Source organism: Mobula hypostoma, chromosome 1 (genome assembly GCF_963921235.1).
Source record: "Mobula hypostoma chromosome 1, sMobHyp1.1, whole genome shotgun sequence".
NCBI classification, from domain to species: domain Eukaryota; kingdom Metazoa; phylum Chordata; class Chondrichthyes; order Myliobatiformes; family Myliobatidae; genus Mobula; species Mobula hypostoma.
In genome coordinates, this window is record NC_086097.1 from 232,756,826 (window position 1) to 232,778,410 (window position 21,585).

Consider the following 21,585-nt stretch of genomic DNA (forward strand, 5'->3'; position numbering starts at 1 on the left):
GACATTACAATCAACATTTACAGCAATATTGGGATTTAACATGGAAACCCAACGACAGTGTTACCAATTCAGCAATCTGCCACAGGATGCATGATGCTACTATGAAACATGCAGAACTGTTGTATTTTACCACAGAAGTAGGTAAGCCTTTAATGACGTGCTACGGCATCAGTTCTGCCCATCAAACACTTCGGCGTTCCAAAAGCCGATTTCTTGTTTGATTCCAATTTCCTCAGCTTTAGCTAGAGGGTGGTGAACCTGTGGAACTTATTGTCATCGATGACTGCCAAGGCCAAATCAGTGGGTATATTTGAAGTGGAGGTTGATTGGTTCTTGATTAGTGAGGGCGACAAAGGTTACAGGGAGAAGGCAGGAGAATAGGGTTGAGAGGGAAAATAAATCAGGCATGATCAAATGGCAGCACAGACTTGATGGGCTGAATGGCCTAATTCTGCTCCCCTGACTTATTATCTTATGGGCTAAATATTTGGGGGGAATGGTTACTTAAATTTTAACCTCTGATTTAATTGTGTGTGAGCGTTCCAATCTGTAAAATTCTCCTTTTTCTTTCCTGGTTTGTGAGATTTCCTCAATGTGATTAGTTGTTAAGCCAATATGTCATGGCAGTTGTGTTCATCTGGAATTTCTGAATTTTGGCCTGTCAGACATTGAAAGCAATTAACCAGAAAAAAAGGTCATGCAATAAATCCTTGGCCGCTTTTTTCAAGGTCACTGGTGAGACCATAAAATTCAAGCCATTGAACGGTGAGATCCAATAAAACACAGGTAACATTTATTTCCTATTAACTGCAACATCAAGGCATCCTCTCAAAAAAGAACCAACGTTGCCACCTGCCTGTCAGTGTTCGATCTGTTTCTGTTATTCTTCATTCTGAATTTGTTTCTCAAGTCCCATCCATATTTGAAATATTCCCTCTCAGTTTCCTTACCTAAAATTCCAGCGGCTTTCCTGGTCTCTATTTATGGAAAGGTGGTTGGGAAAGCTTTTGGGGGGGGGGGATAGGGCTATCTTATCATTCATGGCTTGGGGAACTGTTCTGTTACCTGCAGTCTGAATTACGGGTGACCAAGAAACAAATTGGTAGACTTAGAACAATGAGATTCAAATGCAAATTGCCAACAGTACAAATACATTTATCTATTTATTTGAAAATGGCTTTTATAGAATTGTAGAACATTACAGCCCAATACAGGTGCTTCAGTCCATGATGTTGTGACAACTTTTTAACCTACTCCAACATCAGTCTAACGTTTTCCACCTACATAGCCCTCCATTTTCTATCATCCACGTGCCCTTCTCTGCCCTAATGTACCTGGCAGGGTATTGCAAGCACTCACCACTCTCTGTGTAAAGAACTTACCTATATCATTCCCCACTACACTTTCCTCCAAACATCCTATAATTATACCCCCTATATCCATCCCTGCCCTGGGAAAAAAATGCCCCTGGCTGTCCACTCTATCAATTCCTCTTATCATCTTATACAGCATTAGCAAGTTACCTCTCATCCCCCTTCACTTCAAAGAGAAAAGTCCTAGTTCACACAACGTATCCTCATAAGACATGCCCTCTAGTCCAGGTGGCATCCTGGTAAATCTCTGCACCCTCTCTAAGGCATCCACATCCTTCCTATAATGAGGTGACCAGAACTGAGCTCAATAATCCAAGTGTGGTCTAACCAGGGCTTTATCTTCATATTTTCACAGTACACAGGAATTACACTATTTTTGAATATATATTTTGAGTAGCAATTTTCTTTCATGAAATCAAGACCATAATTCTCATTTGTACAACTCTCCACCGAAGCATTTTGGACTTCGTAGCTCTGAAATATGAATCCAAACCCAACTCAGAAATGATTTCTTAATGCTCTCTACTCCAGTTCTCCGTAAGGATCTGATATTCTCCAAGGCAGTCTGAATCCAGCCAGAGTGTACACACCCTGGCACAATAATAGCATACATCTGAAAAAGGAAAACTCAGAGAGGCCACAGATTGGAAGGAATGAGAAATGGAAAATCTGACACTGCTAACTAATGGGTTGTGCCTTCTTGAGGTTGAGATTTTGGCACATTGCTGTATGAGGCAGCCTTACTTTGTAAAATCCATTCTGTGCATGATTCAAATGTGCCCATTGCTGGCACTGATTGTCAGAAATGTGAATTGTGGCATTCTATAACATTTGTAGAAAGCAATAAAAAGTTCTTATAATTAAAAATTAGCTTTTAATGATTTAACTCATGGAAGAGTATTCCCAAGTTCTCTATGGGACTGATCATAACTAATGATAAGATTCTCATCACATTGGGGAATGTTTATATTGCTAGTATTTCTGCACTATCTTCTCCGAGGTCCAATCCAAACAATTGTACCTGTTGACAGGGGAAGCTCCATTTTTGTTTGGCTAAATGTGTGCACAAACCATCAGATACTTCCTCATAAATTTCCCTGAATAATAACACTACCACCAAATAACCTACTACTTCTCATTCAATGCTTGCAGAGGGCTTTCCTCATATATACGTGGGATTCTGACTCAATGGCATTCAATCTTAATTTCACAGATGGTAGCTTCATCACAATGGGTTCTCGGCCAAGCACTTAAGCTAGAAGTCTAAATCTCTGGTTCCCCTCTTACAAAGCAGGATTATTTTTGCAACTTCACAGAACTCCAGACAAAGACAGGCAACTTCTATCTCCATCCCAAGATTCACAATCAGGGCTGCTCTGGTAGACCCAAACTTCCAGCTAATTTTTGGCCACAGAACAGATTTGTTGCCATTGTCACAGCAGCACCATTTTATCTGATTCTGCTATTCCTATTTATACTAGTTCTAGATTCACCTTAATATGTCCTATTATTATTATTCTTTTTTTGCCACCATCATCTCTTTGCATTTTACGTCTGCTGTTATCCGTAGGGCCTCCACTTCATTCTTTCCTTTTCCCAAACACAATGCCAATTTTCCCTGCATCTTAAAGCTCTTTTATCTCTTTCGTTCTGACGGTAAGTCAGTGATCTGACGGGCTGGGCAGAAGTGGATTGGATAGACCTGCTATCTGAATTAACCATTCATGGTAGCATAGCTGTTAGTGTAAAGGTATTACAGTGTCAGCAACTCAGGTTCAGTTCTGCTGTTGTTTGTAAGGAGTTTGTATGTTTATCCTGTGGCTGCGTGGGTTTCCTGCCATATTCCAAAGACATAGGGGTTAGTAGGTTAATTGGCCACTTGGGCGGCGTGTTACCTTGCTTTTTCCAGAAACAAATAAAATTAATGATCCCTGCCTGCACCTACAGGGGCTGGAGATGGAGGGCCTAGTGAGCTGAAACTCTGGACCAGGACATACCCAGTGAATAAGGCCAACACCTTGGAAACGAATCACGGTAAGGTCTCAGTGGTGAGTTACCCCAGGCAGGCATTTTGCTGAGACTAGGCCCCAGAATATTCCCGATAGCTATTGACAATATGCAAAACCACATGCTTTGGTAAATCCGGAACTACTCTGGGAGTAGATAAACATTAGTATTTCTCCTCCAAATCACAGTCTGATTCATTCAGCTCATTATTCCTGTTCCTGTCCCTTCTGATCATGCCGGAGCTGCTCAGTATTTACAGAATTTGGTGTTTATATTTCCAATATCCATAGTACTTGGTAGTTATTAACAGGATTGGAATAAGCAGCCTCAAGTTTTCTCCATTTCCATAAATCTGTTCAATTTCCAGCTTAGACTTGTCATGATAGAACCCACTGCAGAGCGATATGTATTCCAATCTCACCTGCAAACATTGTTAGAAAGGATATTCCTTTGTTTTATTGTGTCATTTATATAACTGGTATACAGTCCCAGTTATACTCTGAATTTAATGTGCAGAACAGGACTCACTCTTATGGCCACTTGCTAATGCATTCTATAAACCAAATCATTCATAAATGCAAAAATCAAGTAATTCCGCACTAAAACTGCAACAGTTATCAGTGGATCAAAATGCTGACATTTTGAATCCAGCAACTGGATCAATAGCAAAAATCTGAATGTTTTAACTTTGTGCCTGACTTGTATTTCATCATCAATTGAAACGGTCCTTCAGCAGACCAGTTTCGATTTTCTAACAAGTAAGTATGTCTTTGCAATACAACACTGCAATTCTGCAGTCTGAAAAACGATTAAAATTTGAGACTTTTTAAAAATAAGGAGTAAAGTTTAAGGTCGATGGGAATAAATAGCATCAATGTTAGAAATCTAAAATCAAAATGGAAAATTCTGGAAACACTCAGCAGATCAGTCAGCATCTGAGAAAGGAGAACCAGAATTTCTCGTTCAGGCGGGAAAGCAGGGTAGTGGATAGGGCAGCACTTTTATAACTTGGGGCGGAGTTTGGAATTTAGTTCTGACGTCGTCCTGTAAGGAATTTGTAAGTTCCCCTGTGGAAACGTGGGTTTCCTCTGGGTACTCCGGTTTCCTCCCGCATTCCAAAGACGTACTGATTAGTAAGTTAATTGGTCATTGTGATTCAGGTAGGGTTAAATAAGCAGGTTGCTGTGGCGTTCGGCTTGTTGGGGGTAGAAGAGCTTATTCTATGCTGTATGTCTAAATAAAAAAATAAATAAATCTAAACCCCTTTTAACCAACTTCCTTTCCCGGTGTATTCCAAGCTAATTTGTCTTCTCGGATTCCCACTTCTGACAAGCGTTCTTCAAGCTGAAATGTAAACTGTCTTTCTCTCAGATGCAGCCTGACCTGATGAAAGTTTCGAGAATATTCTATTTTTATTTTCTTCTGAGTTCATGGCTGTGTGATTCCACCGCAAGCTTTTCCACTTTGACATTGGACACACTGGGCTTAATTTCGGAATATATAACCCTGGCAATTGCTTCCTAATGCGTCGAAAACCCAACATACTTAATAATGGAACACAACAGTTCTTCAAACATTGTATAATCAAACCTACAAAATAATTTGCCACGCAAATGACTTACTTTTCCTACTCCGTCCGTCCATATTTACATAAATTTCAAGGAAGATAAAATATAATCTAATGCAATGGCGTACTTCTCTGACGCTGGAGAATAACATAGGCAGGGAGAATCATTTTCCATCTGAAATGCTCAACCTCTGGAATATTTAGAGAGAAAAAAAAATACTTACTAGAACGTACTGAGTACAAACATCTTCGGAGTTGAGGCAGACCATTTTGCAGGTCGTAACCCGAGAGTATGAATCTCAGTATATTTATCAACGGGCACACCAGGCTCGTTCAGGTTTAAGCATCAGCGTTTTGTTTTGGCTTTTGGTGAAGGGGGTGAAAGACAGGTGCCTCCACGTCCACTTCACTCACACAGGCGCACGGTTGGAGGGATTTGATAACATAGGGAGGATCGCAACTTCTGCGCAACACTAAAATAAAACACTGAAAATAAAGCCCAGACACAAGTAAAGGCGCTGACGTTTAGATATCTTCATCCATCTCGTTAAAAACAAAGGTTGTTTACCGTTTTTATATTATGAAGTTCTTACCAAGGAAATCAACAGTCGGGAGCGAGGAGGGGTGATCATAAACCACTTGCCTTTCAGATGGGGAAACCCGTCGTCTTATCCGAAAGGTGGTGAATTCCTGATCTCGGGCGAGAGATCACCGGTGGAAAACAGCAAAACAGAATCCCGCACGGTTTCAATTCAAATAAAGACTTTTTTAAAAATGGGCAAATTGGTTAGAGGAGAACTGGCAGCCAAGCGGAGTGTGCGGGAGGGTTTTGGTGAGGCGGAGGGTGCGGGAGAATCGAGCTTGGTGCGGTCGGACGACGAGGGAAAAGGTGCGGGGGTCAGTCCAGCGAGGAGTCAAGTTGCGGGAGGACGGTGCCGGCTCGGGACTGGGCTGCTGTCAGACAGCCTCGGGCGTCGGCGGCAGTGAGCGAGCGAACCACGACCGCTTCCTCCTCACGGCAAAATCTCCAGCCTCCTGCTGAGCCGAATCGGGCTGGAAGCAACCGCGGGGCTTTGCGTACGTCAGGAGCTGAGCAGGGGAAGGCTGAGAGGCGGGCTGTCAAGATGGTTTAACCCAAAATAGCATCTCTTCCTCAGGCGCTGCTGCTGCCCAAACAACCTGGCTTTCCTGTCACTCAGATTACTTCGGCGAATTGATTTGCAATATGTGGATTATATAATTAATTTTCTTTCCTAAATCCAATAAAACTGCCATTAGTCGATCTCACCATCTGAGTTTTGAAATCACGTGCACAGTTTTGTTGATGGGCATACCCAGTATCTTTTGACACCTGCTTACACCCGGTGGAAAGTTGCCAAGAAGGTGCGAGCGCCCAAGGCGCGCCCAAATTCAGAAAGTGGGAAACTGACTAGAAAATATTACAAACGCCCGTCTGTGGAGAAAGGTGTGTGTGTGTGTGTGTGTGTGTGTGTGTGTGTGTGTGTGAGCGGCTGGATTATTTGGATTATTGCATAGTTCCTTTTTCGTTGTCAGGTTCACTATGGACCTCAGCCAGTGCCGGAACCTTTCCTCTCTCCTCTTCATCGTTGTTCTAAGGAAAACTTAATACTGACGTCCATCGAAGTCAGATAGGTAACCTGACGAAAGGCGGTCCAATAGTTCATCTGTTTTAACATGTAGTTAGGATGGAGAATATGAATTGAACGTAAGTGCTCCACAACAACTGCACCATCACCGACTCTTCAGCTCCTGTCCTACCACACAGACCAAGGAAAGCATTCCCATTATTCTCTCCTTTCATCCCACCGGCCTCCACATTGGTTCAAGCTGACAGGAAGGTGACATTAAGTCAAATAACAATGTGTTACAACAGTGGTGTGCAGAAGAGCATCTCTGATGAATAGTTAATTCTGCAGCATGGGTCCTACAACATCAGTCCAACCACATCTACCTGAAAACGTCAGACTTGCCTGGGTATATTCTATTCACAAAAAAAGGACAAATTCATTCTGGCTAATTACCACTCAATCAATTTGCTCTGGATTATTGGCAGAGCCAAGGAAGCTATTTTCAAACAGAACTTATTTCCCCAATGACCCACTTCCAATGTCTTGTTTGGATTTTGTCAGGGCCATTGGATCCAAGCTTCCTCACAGCCCCAATCCAAATATGGAATTAAGAGCTGAATTCTAAATTTGAGATTAGAGCCACTGCCCTAGACATCAAGGAAACAAGGCAGCATCAAGGAGCCTTGATGTACCGTGACTGTAACTGAAGTCAGTGGGCATCAACAGGAAAGCAATCCAAAAGTTTGTCTACCTCTCACCAAGTTGCCTATCTGAATCCAAAAAGGTAAATTTATATAAAATTACCTTGGAGCAAGGATGGGAGAGGAGAAATAAAACTCTAGATACATGCTGAGGTCCATCATAGATCTCACAACCCAGAAGAGATTAATTTATTCCAATAATACTTCTCACTCCCGTCTACCACAAAGAAAGACAATGGCAGCAGACAGATGGAAATGTATACCTGCAGGTCCCACTCCAAACCACAAAATATCCTGACCGGGAAATTTAGTGCTGGTCCTTCATTGTCAATAGTTTAAATTCTGGAGCTTCCTCTTCAACTCATCGCAGGACTACTTTCACCAGACTTACTGAGTGATTCAACAAGGCTCTTGATTTTTACCTTCTTATGCAATATTAGGGGTGGACAATGAAAGTTGGTCTTGTCAGAGACACCTTTATCCTAGAATTTTAAAAACTCCAAAGGTCAGGGAAAATCGATAATTAAATGAAATTAAGGCACAGAACTGGAAAGGAAAATAGAATTAATAGCTGGAGAAAAGAATCAAGAAAGATGGGCAAGTGAAAATGTAAGGAATTAAAACCCTCTGGGAACAATTGCTTTCTTACAGGAGTTGTTTTTTTCTATAATTGAAGGCTGTGTCCCATAGGAAGACCATAAAGAGCATTGTGATTTACCTTTGATGTTATTTTTATGTCAGTGACAGTGTTCCATCACCGACTCTTCTGCTCTCAGCCCCTGTCCTACCACACAGACCAAGGAAAGCATTCCCATTATTCTCTCCTTTCATCCCACCAGCCTCCACATGCAACCTTCACATTGGTTCAAGCTGACAGGAAGGTGACATTAAGTCAAATAACAACGTGTTCCAACAGTGGAGTGCAGAAGAGCATCTCTGAACCGACACACATTGAACCTTGAAGTGGATGGGCTACAGCAGTAGAAGACCACAAACATGTACTCAGTGGCCACTTTATAAGGTATCAGAATCAGTTTTATTATCACTGGCATATATGTTGTGAAATTTGTTAACTGAACAGCATCAGTTCAATGCAATGCATAACATAGAAGAAAAAAATAAAGAAGTAAATCAATTACTGTATACATATATTGAATAAATTAAAAATCATGCAAAACACAGAAATAATATATATTTAAAAAGTGAGGTAGTGTTTAAGGGTTCAATGTCCATTTAGGAATTGGATGGCAGAGGGGAAGAAGCTGTTTCTGAATTGCTGAGTGTGCGCCTTCAGGCTTCTGTATCTCCTACCTGATGGTAACAATGAGAAAAGGGCATGTCCTGGGTGCTGGAGGTCCTTAATAATGGACGCTATCTCTCTGAGACACTGCTCCTGGAAGAAGTCCTGGGTACTTCGTAGGCAAGTACCCAAGATGGAGCCGACTAAATTTACAACCCTCTGCAGCTTCTTTCGGTCCTGTGCAGTAGCGCCCCCCCCCCCCCATACCAGACAGTGATCTAGCCTGTCAGAATACCCTCCATGATACATCTATAGAAGTTTTTGATCTCTTCAGACTCCTAATGAAGTATAGTCGCTGTCTTGTCTTCTATATAACTGCATCGATATGTTGAGACCAGGTTAGATCCTCAGAGATCTTGACACCCAAGAACTTGAAACTGCTCACTTTCTCCACTTCTGATCCCTCTATGAGGATTGGTATGTGTTCCTTCATCTTGCCCTTCCTGAAGTCCACAATCAGCTCTTTCGACTTACTGATGTTGAGTGCCAGGTTGTTGCTGTGACGCCATTCCTCTAGTTGGTATACCTCACTCCTGCACACCCTCTCGTCACCATCTGAGATTCTACCAACAATGGTTGTACCATCAGCAAACTTCTAGATGGTATTTGAGCTATGCCTAGCCACACAGTCATGGGTATAGACAGAGTAGAGCAGTGGGCTAAGCACACACCCCTGAAGTGCACCAGTGTTGATCATCAGTGAGGAGGAGGTGTTACCACCAATCCACACAGATTGTGGTCTTCTGGTTAGAAAGTTGAGGATCCAATTGCAGAGGGAGGTACAGAGTCCCAGGTTCTGTAATTTCTCAATCAGGATTGTGGGAATGATGGTATTAAATGCTGAGCTATAGTCGATGAACAGCATCCTGACCTAGGTGTTTGTGTTGTCCAGGTGGTCTAAAGCCGTGTGGAGAGCCATTGAGATTGCATCTGCTGTTGACTTATTGTGGTGATAGGCAAATTGCAATGGGTCCAGGTCCTTGCTGAGGCATGAGTTCAGTCTAGTCATGACTAAAGTCTCAAAGCATTTCATCACCGTAGATATGAGTGCTACAGGATGATACTTATTAAGGCAGCTCACGTTATTCTTCTTAGGTACTGGTATAATTGTTGCCTTTTTGAAGCAAGTGGGAACTTCCACCCGTAGTAGTGATTGAAAATATCCTTGAATACTCCCACTAGTAGGTTGGCACAGGTTTTCAGAGCCTTGCCAGGTGCTCCATCAGGACCTTCTGCCTTGTGAGGGTTCACTCTCATAGAACATAGAACATAGAATAGTACAGCACAGTACAGGACCTTCGGCCCACAATGTTGTGCCGACCCTCAAACCCTGCCTCCCATATAACCCCCCACCTTCAATTCCTCCATATACCTGTCTAGTAGTCTCTTAAACTTCATGAGTGTATCTGCCTCCACCACTGACTCAGGCAGTGCATTCCACGCACCAACCATTCTCTGAGTAAAAAGCCTTCCTCTAATATCCCCCTTGAACTTCCCATCCCTTACCTTAAAGCCATGTCCTCTTGTATCGAGCAGTGGTGCCCTGGGGAAGAGGCGCTGGCTATCCACTCTATCTATTCCTCTTATTATCTTGTACACCCCTATCATGTCTCCTCTCATCCTCCTTCTCTCCAAAGAGTAAAGCCCTAGCTCCCTTAATCTCTGATCATAATCCATACTCTCTAAACCTGGCAGCATCCTGGTAAATCTCCTCTGTACCCTTTCCAATGCTTCCACATCCTTCCTATAGTGAGGCGACCAGAACTGGACACAGTAAAGGCCCTCTGTAAAGACAGCCTAACATCGGCCTCTGAGACAGAGATCACAGGGTCATCAGGCTACTAAGTGTAAGTACTTTTATTATAAATTTATGTTGAAAGTTGTATATTCCTCCAGACACCAACAGAATCAACAAACTTATTCGTAAGGCCAGTGATGTTGTGGGGATGGAACTGGTCTCTCTCACGGTGGTGTCTGAAAAGAGGATGCTGTCTAAGTTGCATGCCATCTTGGTCAATGTCTCCCATCCACCACGTAATGTACTGGGTGGGCACAGGAGTACATTCAGCCAGAGACTCATTCCTCCAGATGCAACACAGAGCGTCATAGGAAGTCATTCCTGCCTGTGGCCATCAAACTTCACAACTCCTCCCTTGGAGGGTCAGACACCCTGTGCCGATAGGCTGGTCCTGGATTTATTTCATAATTTACTGGCATAATTTACATATTACTATTTAACTATTTATGTTTCTATTACTATTTATTATTTATGGTGCAACTGTAACGAAAACCAATTTCCCCCTGGGATCAATAAAGTATGACTACGACTATGACTATGACTATGAACTATGCACATTACAATCCTCAGATGTCAACAGTGAATGCAGCAATTTCAGAAAGTGACTCTCTGCTAGAACTGACCAGTTCTGGTGAACAGTTAACAACTTGAAACATTAACCCTACCTGTTCATTCCACAAATGCTGTTTGACCTACTGAAGACATTTAGCATTCTGTTTTTATTTCAGATTTCTAGAATTTGTGTGTTTTGTTTTTCTGGTGTTTTTGTATTTCACAGTGATAGCATTTTTCTCTTTCACTCTTTTGTTTTCATTCATCTTCTTTTGACATATTAGTAGAAGCTGGGTTTTACAATCTATTATCTACAATTTACAAGACTTCACCAAACCTGGCACACCCATCATGTTTGACATTGAGATCTATCCTATCAAAGGCATTCTCTTTCTTTTCTCCATACCTCTTATTTCTCTACGATTTCAAACAGGCAGCTTTATACCTTTTCTCAGTTTTGTGAAAAGTCATTGACTTGAAATATTAACTGTCAATCTAAAATGATACCTGAGCTACAATTTCAAGCATTCTTTGTTATTATTAATATAATATATCCAGCTCCAAAGTCCACATTTTAAATTCCATGCTGTTTGCGTTCATTATCAATGTTCTTCGTAAATTACATGAAATGATTATTGTTCATAGACAAAGTTATATCATTGGATTATAGGAGAATAGAAGTTGTGGTTTGGGTACTGGCAGGTGAAGGAGAATAGTAAGTATACACAAAACTGCAAAAAAGTTACTGAATTTCTCTCCAATATAATAAGAATAAGAAGTATGAATTGAGATTTAGATTAGATTATGAGGACATGCAGTCCTCTTTTTATTGTCATTTAGTAATGCGTGCATTAAGAAATGATACAATGTTTTTCCAGAATGATATCACGAAAACACATGACAAACCGACTTAAAAACTAACAAAAACCACATAATTATAACATATAGTTATAATACACTTTTGGATTTCTGCTGAGTTGGAGACAGCACCGAGCAGCTCGTAAGTTGCTATGGTGACCGAAAGCGGTGTTATTTGATGGACAATTGATGTTATGATTTTTCGGCTACTTCTTCAAGGATATTTGCCTGCTTGTACATTTCTTACACAGACAAAGGAAGGAGGAGATATTTGGGTGACAGTTGATGCTCAGCACGGGAAGATAAAATAGAATGTCAGATGATAGACCTCAGACACATGTTTTGGACACTGAATGAGCTTTGTTGTGCCCGCAGAAAAAGTGCGTTTTTGGAGGATCGATCAGGCAGATCGATCAGTGGCTCTTGCAGTGAAAAGAAAAGGCAGTGACCAGTGGAGAGTTGTCCATGTGTCCACCCTTGCCTGGGTGATAGCTCCACCACAGAAAACTGGTCCCCTTTGTTGTGGTCACTGCTGGTGACTTTTAAAGGATTTCGGAGGACAACAAGAAGATCGACGGTGCCAGCTCACCTGAAGACTCAAATCTCTCCCTCTCTCTCTCTTCATCACTACTCAACTCAATACCACAAACTGAACTGAACTTTACTCATCATTGTAAGACTGTATCTTTTTAACCCCTAGACTTAAAGAAGCTTGGTTTTTCACATATATTTCCACACTTACTGATTTACTTACTTATATATAATCATTGCTAACCTGTTTGATTTATCTACATTTATATTACTGTATTGCATAGTTACCAATAAATATTATTAGTTAATAGCAATACTGGACTCCAAAGTGTTTTCTATTTCTGCTGGTTCTTTATTCCCATTACGGGGTACATGACAGGTGTATGTTATATACTCCCTAATGCTGATAGTGATTTTAATAAACAACTCTATCAGAATATTAGAAAAGCAAGTACTGAGGGTAATGTTATAGTTATAGGTGACTTTAATTTCCCAAATATTGAGCAGGAGAACCCAATGTCTATTGGGTTACAGGAAAGTGAATTCATTTAGTTATTGAGTGATTGTTTTTTGACTCAGTATATAAATACACCAACAAGAGGAGGGGCCTGTCTAGATTTGATATTCTGGAACAATCAGGATAGAATTTTGAGTATGGAAGTGGTTGAACCTTTAGGAACAAACGATCACAATATTGTTAGTCTTGAAGTTTTTTTGGGAGAGCATATCAGTAAAAACCAAAGCCGTTAGATTGAATTTCAGAATAGCAAAGCGTGTGCAGATGCAACAAAGACTTCAGAAGGTAAACTGGAAGGAATTGCTTGACGTTGAGTCAGTTGAGGAACAATGGGGTTAATTCATGCAGTGCAGGAAATGTTCATAACCAAGTTTGGAAGAAGCAATAAAAATAATATATCAACCATATGGATGAATAAAGATATACATAAAATTATTGAATAACAGACAGCTAAATAAAGAATACAGGAAAAAATAGTAATGATGTTAATCATAGGGCATTTGAAAATATGAGAGCTAAAGTCAAGGAGGAAATTCGGATTGCCAAAAGGCAGATTGAGAAGAATATTGCAGATGATGCTAAGATTGACCCCAAGAGAGTTTTTCAATATTTTAGTAATAAAAGAAAAGCCAAGGAGGAAGTTATGTGCATTAGAAATAATAGTGGGGTGATAAATATGCAGGGAAGGACATAGCAGATACTCTTAACTCATATTTTGCTAAAGGATTCACTGGCAAAGGTGTTAGCAATATGTCAGTAAGTGCAGAGAAAAATAAGGTTGTTTTAAGTGACTTAGAGATCTCAGAAAGTGAGGTCCTGCTTCAGCTGAAAAGGTTGAAAATTAATATATTTCCAGGACCAGACAACATACAGGTGGAGACTGGTCAAAGGGAGATTTCAGACTAACATTAGGAAGCATTTCTTTACACAGTGACTTGTGGACATATGGAACAAAAGACTTAGTTGTGTAGTTGAGGGTCGTACCTTAGAGACGTTCAGATCTAAACTCGATAGTTATTTCAACACACCATGTGAATAGGAATTTGGCAAGCAAGCTTTGTTGGGTCAAATGGCCTGTCCTTGTCAAAAACATTCTAATGTTTTTTTTTAATATCACTGACATATGTTGTGAAATCTGTTTAGTGGCAGCAGAGTATTACTATATATAATAATAAGTAAATCTATAAATTTCAATAAGAAATATGTATAAAAATAAATTAAATGGTAGTGCAAAATGAAAGCAAAAGATAGAGATGTCAGTACCTCCAGTTGAACTCTGTCTTTTTATGTGATTCCCCCTAGCTATCAGTCTGTGGTTTGTATTGCCATGTGCTCCTGTCCCCATTCCTGCTCTACTCTAGTCCCTGTATTACTGAGTACTCTGTCTCTCATCTGTTTCTCATTATTACCTTTATTGCTGCCACCTGTGTCTCATTGTGCTCCACCTATCATCTGCCTCTCTGTTTATTGCTCAGTGTATTTTAGTCCTGTGTTTTCATCTGTTTGTTGCTAGATTGTGCCAGTGAATTTTCCTGGGCCTTTCCAGCATTTGTATCTGTACTCTGTCTGTCTGTCTGTCTGTCTGTCTGTCTGTCTGTCTGTCTGTCTGTCTGTCTGTCTGTCTGTCTGTAAATCAACTCTGCCTGTTTCCTGATTCTGTTTTTTGGATTTCTCTGGTTGTCTTGATCTCTGCCTGAACTTTGATGCTGACTTCATTTGCACCTTGGGATTGTACTCTGTCTGTCTGAATATTGACTCTGCCTGTTTCCTGATTTTGGGTATCTCTGGATGTTTTGATCTCTGCCTGAATTTTGACGCTGGCTTTGTTTGCACCTTGGAATTTGTTACTCAATTAATAGCACTGTGTGCACAGTACTAGGTCTGTGTTTAGATCCCTGCTCCAGTGTCCTGACAAGAAGAAAAAATAGTGAGGTAGTGTTCATGGGTTCATTGTCCATTCAGAAATCTGATGGCAGAGGGGAAGAAGTTGTTCCTGAATTGTTGAGTGTGTCTTCAGACTCCTGTACCTCCTCCTTGATGGTAGCAATGAGAAGGGAGCATGTCCTGAGTCATAGGGGTCCTTAACGATGGATACTGCCTTTTTGATGTATTACCTTTTGATGGTGGGAAGGCTGGTACTCCTGATGAAACTGGCTGAGCTTACACTGACTGCAGCTTTTACTGATCCCGTGCAGAGGCTCCTCCATACCAGATGGTGATGCAACCAGTTAGAATGCTCTCCATTGGACATCTGTAGAAATTCACGAGAGTAAATCTCTTCAAACTCCTGATGAAATATAGCCACTGTCATGCTTGCTTTGAAATTGCATTGATATTTTGGGCCCAGGATAGATCTTTAGATGTTGACACCTAATAACTTGTAACTACTGACTGTTTCCACTCCTGATTTGTTGATGAAGGCTGGTGTGTTTTCCCTCAACTTCCTGTTCCTGAAGTCCACAATCAAGTCCTTGGTCTTATGGGCAACGAGTGCAAGGTTGGTGTTGTGACACCACTCAACCAGCTTCTTTAAGTGTCTCATCTTCTAATTTAATAATAGTAATAGATTATTTATAGAGTACTTCTCATACGAGTGATGTAGTTCAAAGTGCTTTACAATGCGATAAAGTACAAACATAAAAGTAAGACAAAGATGTGAGTTAAATGCAAGGTTAAGTAAGTAGGTTTTGAGATGCCATTTTATAAAAGCCAGGACCAACAGACTCCAGGACAGCTTCCACCAGGCCATCAGACTGATTAACTTGCGCTAATTTGAGTGTATTTCTATGTTACATTGACTGTTTTATTTATTATAAATGTCAAAATGTGCAATCATAGTCAGGTAATGCAAAGATTTTTACTCGTATGTGAAGAATGTAAGAAATAAAGTCAATTCAAATTAAAAGTGTCAACTGAGTGTGCATCCCTTATAGTTTTGGGTATTACATTCCACAGTTTTGGAGTGTAGTTAATAAAAGCTGATCTTCCAATTTTCTTTTGAGGGAGATTATTTAAATTTAGGACACTGGTGGAAGAGGACCTGCGAGTTCAGGCAGGATTATAAAGCAATAGTGATTCTGTATATACTCCTGTCCCAGACCATTAAGAGCTATGAAAACAAATAAGAGAACTTTAATATCAATTCTAAAAGATGCACAAAGCCAGTGCAGAGTAATTAGGATGGGAGTGATATGTTCCTTCCATCTAGTTTTTGAGAAGTCTAGCACCAGTGTCTGAATGAGTTACAATTTGTCAATAGTTTGCATTGGAAGGCCAGCGTGCAGTGCATTAGTAATCTAATCGATTATAAAGGTGTGAATTAGTTTTTGCATAATTATGTGACAGATGAATGTACCTATGTAAACAACAGGAATTCTGCAGATGCTGGAAATTCAACCAACACACATCAAAGTTGCTGGTGAACGCAGCAGGCCAAGCAGCATCTGTAGGAAGAAGTGCAGTCGACGTTTCAGGCCGAGACCCTTCGTCAGGACGAAGGGTCTCGGCCTGAAATGTCGACTGCACCTCTTCCTACAGATGCTGCTTGGCCTGCTGCGTTCACCAGCAACTTTGATGTGTGTTGGTTGTACCTATGCAATATTTCTTTCATGTTTGAAATGCTGCTCTGATCACTTTATGTGGGATTTAAAATCCAAATCTGAATCAAGAATAATACCTAGGCTTCTTAATTCTGATTTTACAATGGGAGTCCAGTTCTCAGGTTTATCAAGAAGTTTATCTCTTATACGAGTGCAATGCTTGAAGAGCACAAGTAGAGTGCAGAGCTATAACAGCAAGGGAAACTGTCCCTGAATACCTTGAAGGCAAGAAAGTTCTTCCAAACTTGACCATAATCTGAACCAGCTCTCTGTTATGGTACTGCAGCTCCCCAGTTCTCACCAACCATACTGTCTACATGTATGAATATACTCTTTCAACCTATGCCAGACTAACTCACATTTGAGTACTCCTATTTTTGAACTATTCTGTTATTTGTCTCAGTTGTCCTTGTTCTCTAATACTTCAGTTAGGTCTGTAACTCCAACTAAACCAGATTAAGTTGTCTGTAAAGTATACATTGTCCTTCCCACATAGACTCTAGACTTCAAAGTTCAAAGTAAATTTATTGTCCAAGTACACTTATGCCACCATGTACAACCCTGAGATTCATTTTCCTGTGGGCATACTCAATAAATCCATAATAGAATAATAACCATAATAGAGTCAATGACAGACTGCACCAGCTTGGTTGTTCAATCAGGGTGCAAAAGATGACAAACTGTGCAAATACAAAAGGAAGTAAATAGTAATAGATAAATAAGCAATAAATATCAAGAACATGAGATGAAGAGTCCCTGAAAATGAGTCCACAGGTTGTTGGAACATTTCAATGATAGGCAAGTGAAGCTATCCCCTCTGGTTCAAGAGCCTGCTGATTGAGGGGTGATAACTGTTCCTGTACCTGGTGGTGTGGGTCCTGGGCCTCCTGTACTTCCTTCCTGATGGCAGCAGCAAGAAGAGAGCGTGACCTGAGTGGTGGGTGACCCTGATGACTGAGTCTACCTCCCCGTGACAACGCTTTCTATAGATGTGGAGTTGTGAAAAAAAAAACTTTCAACAGGTAGCTGTTGCTCCATAGCTGCTGCCTTTGTCCCACAGAATGTAAGGCCTTCTCACCTACTCTGTTTTCCAGCCAGGTAGTAAGCATTTCATTATACTATTAGTATGTTCCATTGTGAAGCCTGGAAATGATGTGTTGTCTGAAAGAGCAGAATTGATACAACAGGAAGAACCTGGTTTCACTACATTAGATTAGATTATGAGGACACTCAGTCCTCATTTATAGTCACTTAGGAATGCATGCATTAAAAAATGTTACAATGTTCCTCCAGAAAGACATCACAGAAACACAGGACAAACCAAGACTAAAACTGACAAAACCATATAATTATAACATATAGTTACAACAGTGCAAAGCAATACTGTAATTTGATAAAGAGCAGACCATGGGCACGGTTAAAAAAAGTCTCAAAGTCCTGATAGCCCTATCATCTCACGCAGACGGTAGAAGGGAGAAACTCTCCCTGCCATGAACCTCCAAATGCCCCAAACTTGCCGATGCACTGGAAGCACCTGACTGCAGCTGACTCTGAGTCCGTCCGAAAACTTCGAGCCTCCGACACCGAGCACCATCTCTGCCGAGTGCTTTGACCCTACCCCGGCCACTGAGCAACAAGCAAAGCCGAGGATTCGGGGCCTTCCCCTCCGGAGATTTTGGATCACACAGTAGCAGCGGCAGCGAAACAGGCATTTCAGAAGTTTCACAGATGTTCTCCTGTGATCTCATGTCTGTCTCCATCAAATCAGGATTGTGCACGGCACCCTACTTGACAGATAAAAGATATCATTCACTGGAGTGGCCACTGTAAGCTGTGTCGCGCCAACATCTTCTCCCCATGGTTAAGACTCCCCATCTCTTACATCTCCTCCATTATCCCCAAAGTCTTGAGGTCCATTGCTGGATATGGTGTTCCACAGGGTAGAATTTTTTTATTCCTTGAAGTATGAATTTGATAGATGTGGGGTGGTCTAAGTATATGCTATAATAAAGTCAAATTTGAGTCTATTGTAACATGCGCAAGTACATGCATGCACGTGTGATGAAAGATTGTTGGTAATGTCATGGAAAAATGGCATCTTGTAAGCAGCATTCACAAAAAGACATACATCAGTTCCTAATTAATAATTTAATTAAAAATGTAACCCTCTGGCTCGGCCAGCACATGTTCGTCTAGGGGAAAACAACTCCTGGCCCTGTCAAACTGACAAATCGCGTTTGTGTAGATGCTGCGTGATGTGTTGCCCGGTTACAAATCTGCATTGCAAAATATCAGACAGTACACCATATGCAATTAACTGATTGAACTTTATAAATCTTAATCTGAATAAAGGGCTAGTAAAGAAAATAAAAAGAAAAAGGGCCCATTTACATACATGGAATTATGATGTAGTGGCCATTACAGAGACTTGGCTGGCACCAGGGCAGGAATGGATTCTCAATATTCCTGGATTTCAGTGCTTTAAAAGGGATAGGGAGGGCGGAAAAAGGGGAGGAGGGGTGGCATTACTGGTCAGGGATACTATTACAGCTACAGAAAGGGTGGGTAATGTAGCAGGATCCTCTTTTGAGTCAATATGGGTGGAAGTCAGGAACAGGAAGGGAGCAGTTACTCTATTGGGGTTATTCTATAGGCCCCCTGGTAGCAGCAGAGATACAGAGGAGCAGATTGGGAGGCAGATTTTGGAAGGGTGGAAAAATAGCAGGGTTGTTATCATGGGTGACTTTAACTTCTCTAATATTGATTGGCACCTGATTAGTTCCAAGGGTTTAGATGGGGCAGAGTTTGTTAAGTGTGTCCAGGACAGATTCCTGTCACAGTATGTGGACAGGCCGACCAGGGGGAATGCCATACTAGATCTAGTACTAGGTAATGAACTGGTTCAGGTCACAGATCTCTCAGTGGGTGAGCATCTGGGGGACAGTGACCACTGGTCCCTGGTCTTTAGCATTATCATGGAAAAGGATAGAATCAGAGAGCACAGGAAAATTTTTAATTGGGGAAAGGCAAATTATGAGGCTATAAGGCTAGAACTTGCGGGTGTGAATTGGGATGATGTTTTTGCAGGGAAATGTACTATGGACATGTGGTCGATGTTTAGAGATCTCTTGCAGGATGTTAGGGATAAATCTGTCCCGGTGAGGAAGATAAAGAATGGTAGGATGAAGGAACCATGGGTGACAAGTGAGGTGGAAAATATAATCAGGTGGAAGAAGGCAGCATACATGAGGTTTAGGAAGCAAGGATCAGATGGGTCTATTGAGGAATGTAGGGAAGCAAGAAAGAAGTTTAAGAAGGGGCTGAGAAGAGCAAGAAGGGGGCATGAGAAGGCCTTGGCAAGTAGGTTAAAGGAAAACCCCAAGGCATTCTTCAATTATGTGAAGAAAAAAAGGATGACAGGAGTGAAGGTAGGACCGATTAGAGATAAAGGTGGGAAGATGTGCCTGGAGGTTGTGGAAGTGAGCGAGGTCCTCAATGAATACTTCTCTTCGGTATTCACCAATGAGAGGGAACTTGATGATGGTGAGGACAATATGAGTGAGGTTGATGTTCTGGAGCATGTTGATATTAGGGGAGAGGAGGTGTTGGAGTTGTTAAAATACATTAGGACAGATAAGTCCCCGGTGCCTGATGGAACATTCCCCAGGCTGCTCCACGAGGTGAGAGAAGAGATTGCTGAGCCTCTTGCTAGGATCTTTATATCCTCGTTGTCCACGGGAATGGTACCAGCGGATTGGAGGGAGGCGAATGTTGTCCTCTTGTTCAAAAAAGGTAGTAGGGATAGTCTTGGTAATTATAGATCAATGAGTCTTACGTCTGTGGTGGGAAAGCTGTTGGAAAAGATTCTTAGAGATAGGATCTATGGGCATTTAGAGAATCATGGTCTGATCAGGGCTTTGTGAAGGGCAGATCGTGTCTAACAAGCCTGATAGAGTTCTTTGAGGAGATGACCAGGCATATAGATGAGGGTAGTACAGTGGATGTGATCTATATGGATTTTAGTAAGGCATTTGACAAGGTTCCACATGGTAGGCTTATTCAGAAAGTTAGAAGGCATGGGATCCAGGGAAGTTTGGCCAGGTGGATTCAGAATTGGCTTGCCTGCAGAAGGCAGAAGGTGGTGGTGGAGGGAGTACATTCAGATTGGAGGATTGTGACTAGTGGTGTTCCACAAGGATCTGTTCTGGGACCTCTACTTTTCGTGATTTTTATTAACGACCTGGATGTCGGGGTTGAAGGGTGGGTTGGCAAGTTTGCAGATGACACAAAGGTTGGTGGTGTTGTAGATAGTGTAGAGGATTGTCAAAGATTGCAGAGAGACATTGATAGGATGCAGAAGTGGGCTGAGAAGTGGCAGATGGAGTTCAACCCGGAGAAGTGTGAGGTGGTACACTTTGGAAGGTGGTACAAATTTGAAGAAATGAGAAAGGATCTAAAAAGCGTGGATTGGGACAGGTTGTTCTCTGGCAAAGATGTGATTGGTAGGTGGGAAGCCTTCAAAGGGGAAATTTTGAGAGTGCAGAGTTTGTATGTTCCTGTCAGGATTAAAGGCAAATTGAATAGGAATAAGGAACCTTGGTTCTCAAGGGATATTGCAACTCTGATAAAGAAGAAGAGGGAGTTGTATGAAATGTATAGGAAACAGGGGGTAAATCAGGTGCTTGAGGAGTATAAGAAGTGCAAGAAAATACTTAAGAAAGAAATCAGGAGGGCTAAAAGAAGACATGAGGTTGCCTTGGCAGTCAAAGTGAAGGATAATCCAAAGAGCTTTTACAAGTATATCAAGAGCAAAAGGATTGTAAGGGATAAAATTGGTCCTCTTGAAGATCAGAGTGGTCGGCTTTGTGAGGAACCAAAGGAAATGGGGGAGATCTTAAATGGGTTTTTTGCGTCTGTATTTACTAAGGAAGTTGGCATGAAATCTATGGAATTGAGGGAATCAAGTAGTGAGATCATGGAAACTGTACAGATTGAAAAGGAGGAGGTGCTTGCTGTCTTGAGGAAAATTAAAATGGATAAATCCCTGGGACCTGACAGAGTGTTCCCTCAGACCTTGAAGGAGACTAGTGTTGAAATTGCGGGGGCCCTGGCAGAAATATTTAAAATGTCGCTGTCTACGTGTGAAGTGCCGGAGGATTGGAGAGTGGCTCATGTTGTTCCGTTGTTTAAAAA

At 41.4% G+C, this 21,585-nt stretch overlaps 1 protein-coding gene across 3 annotated transcripts in view; it reads right to left on the reverse strand.

Annotated features, from left to right (window-relative positions):
* sybu (syntabulin (syntaxin-interacting)) overlaps positions 1 to 6,115 on the reverse strand; it is a 129,404-nt gene extending 123,289 nt beyond the window's left edge. For 2 of the 3 annotated variants that reach the window (XM_063066145.1, XM_063066132.1), the window contains exon 1: positions 5,591 to 6,115. The gene's annotated coding sequence lies outside the window, so the exon portion shown is untranslated. The remainder of the gene's footprint in view (positions 1 to 5,590) is intronic. The other variant, XM_063066121.1, reaches the window with a different exon arrangement.
* Between the last annotated feature and the right edge of the window lie 15,470 nt (positions 6,116 to 21,585).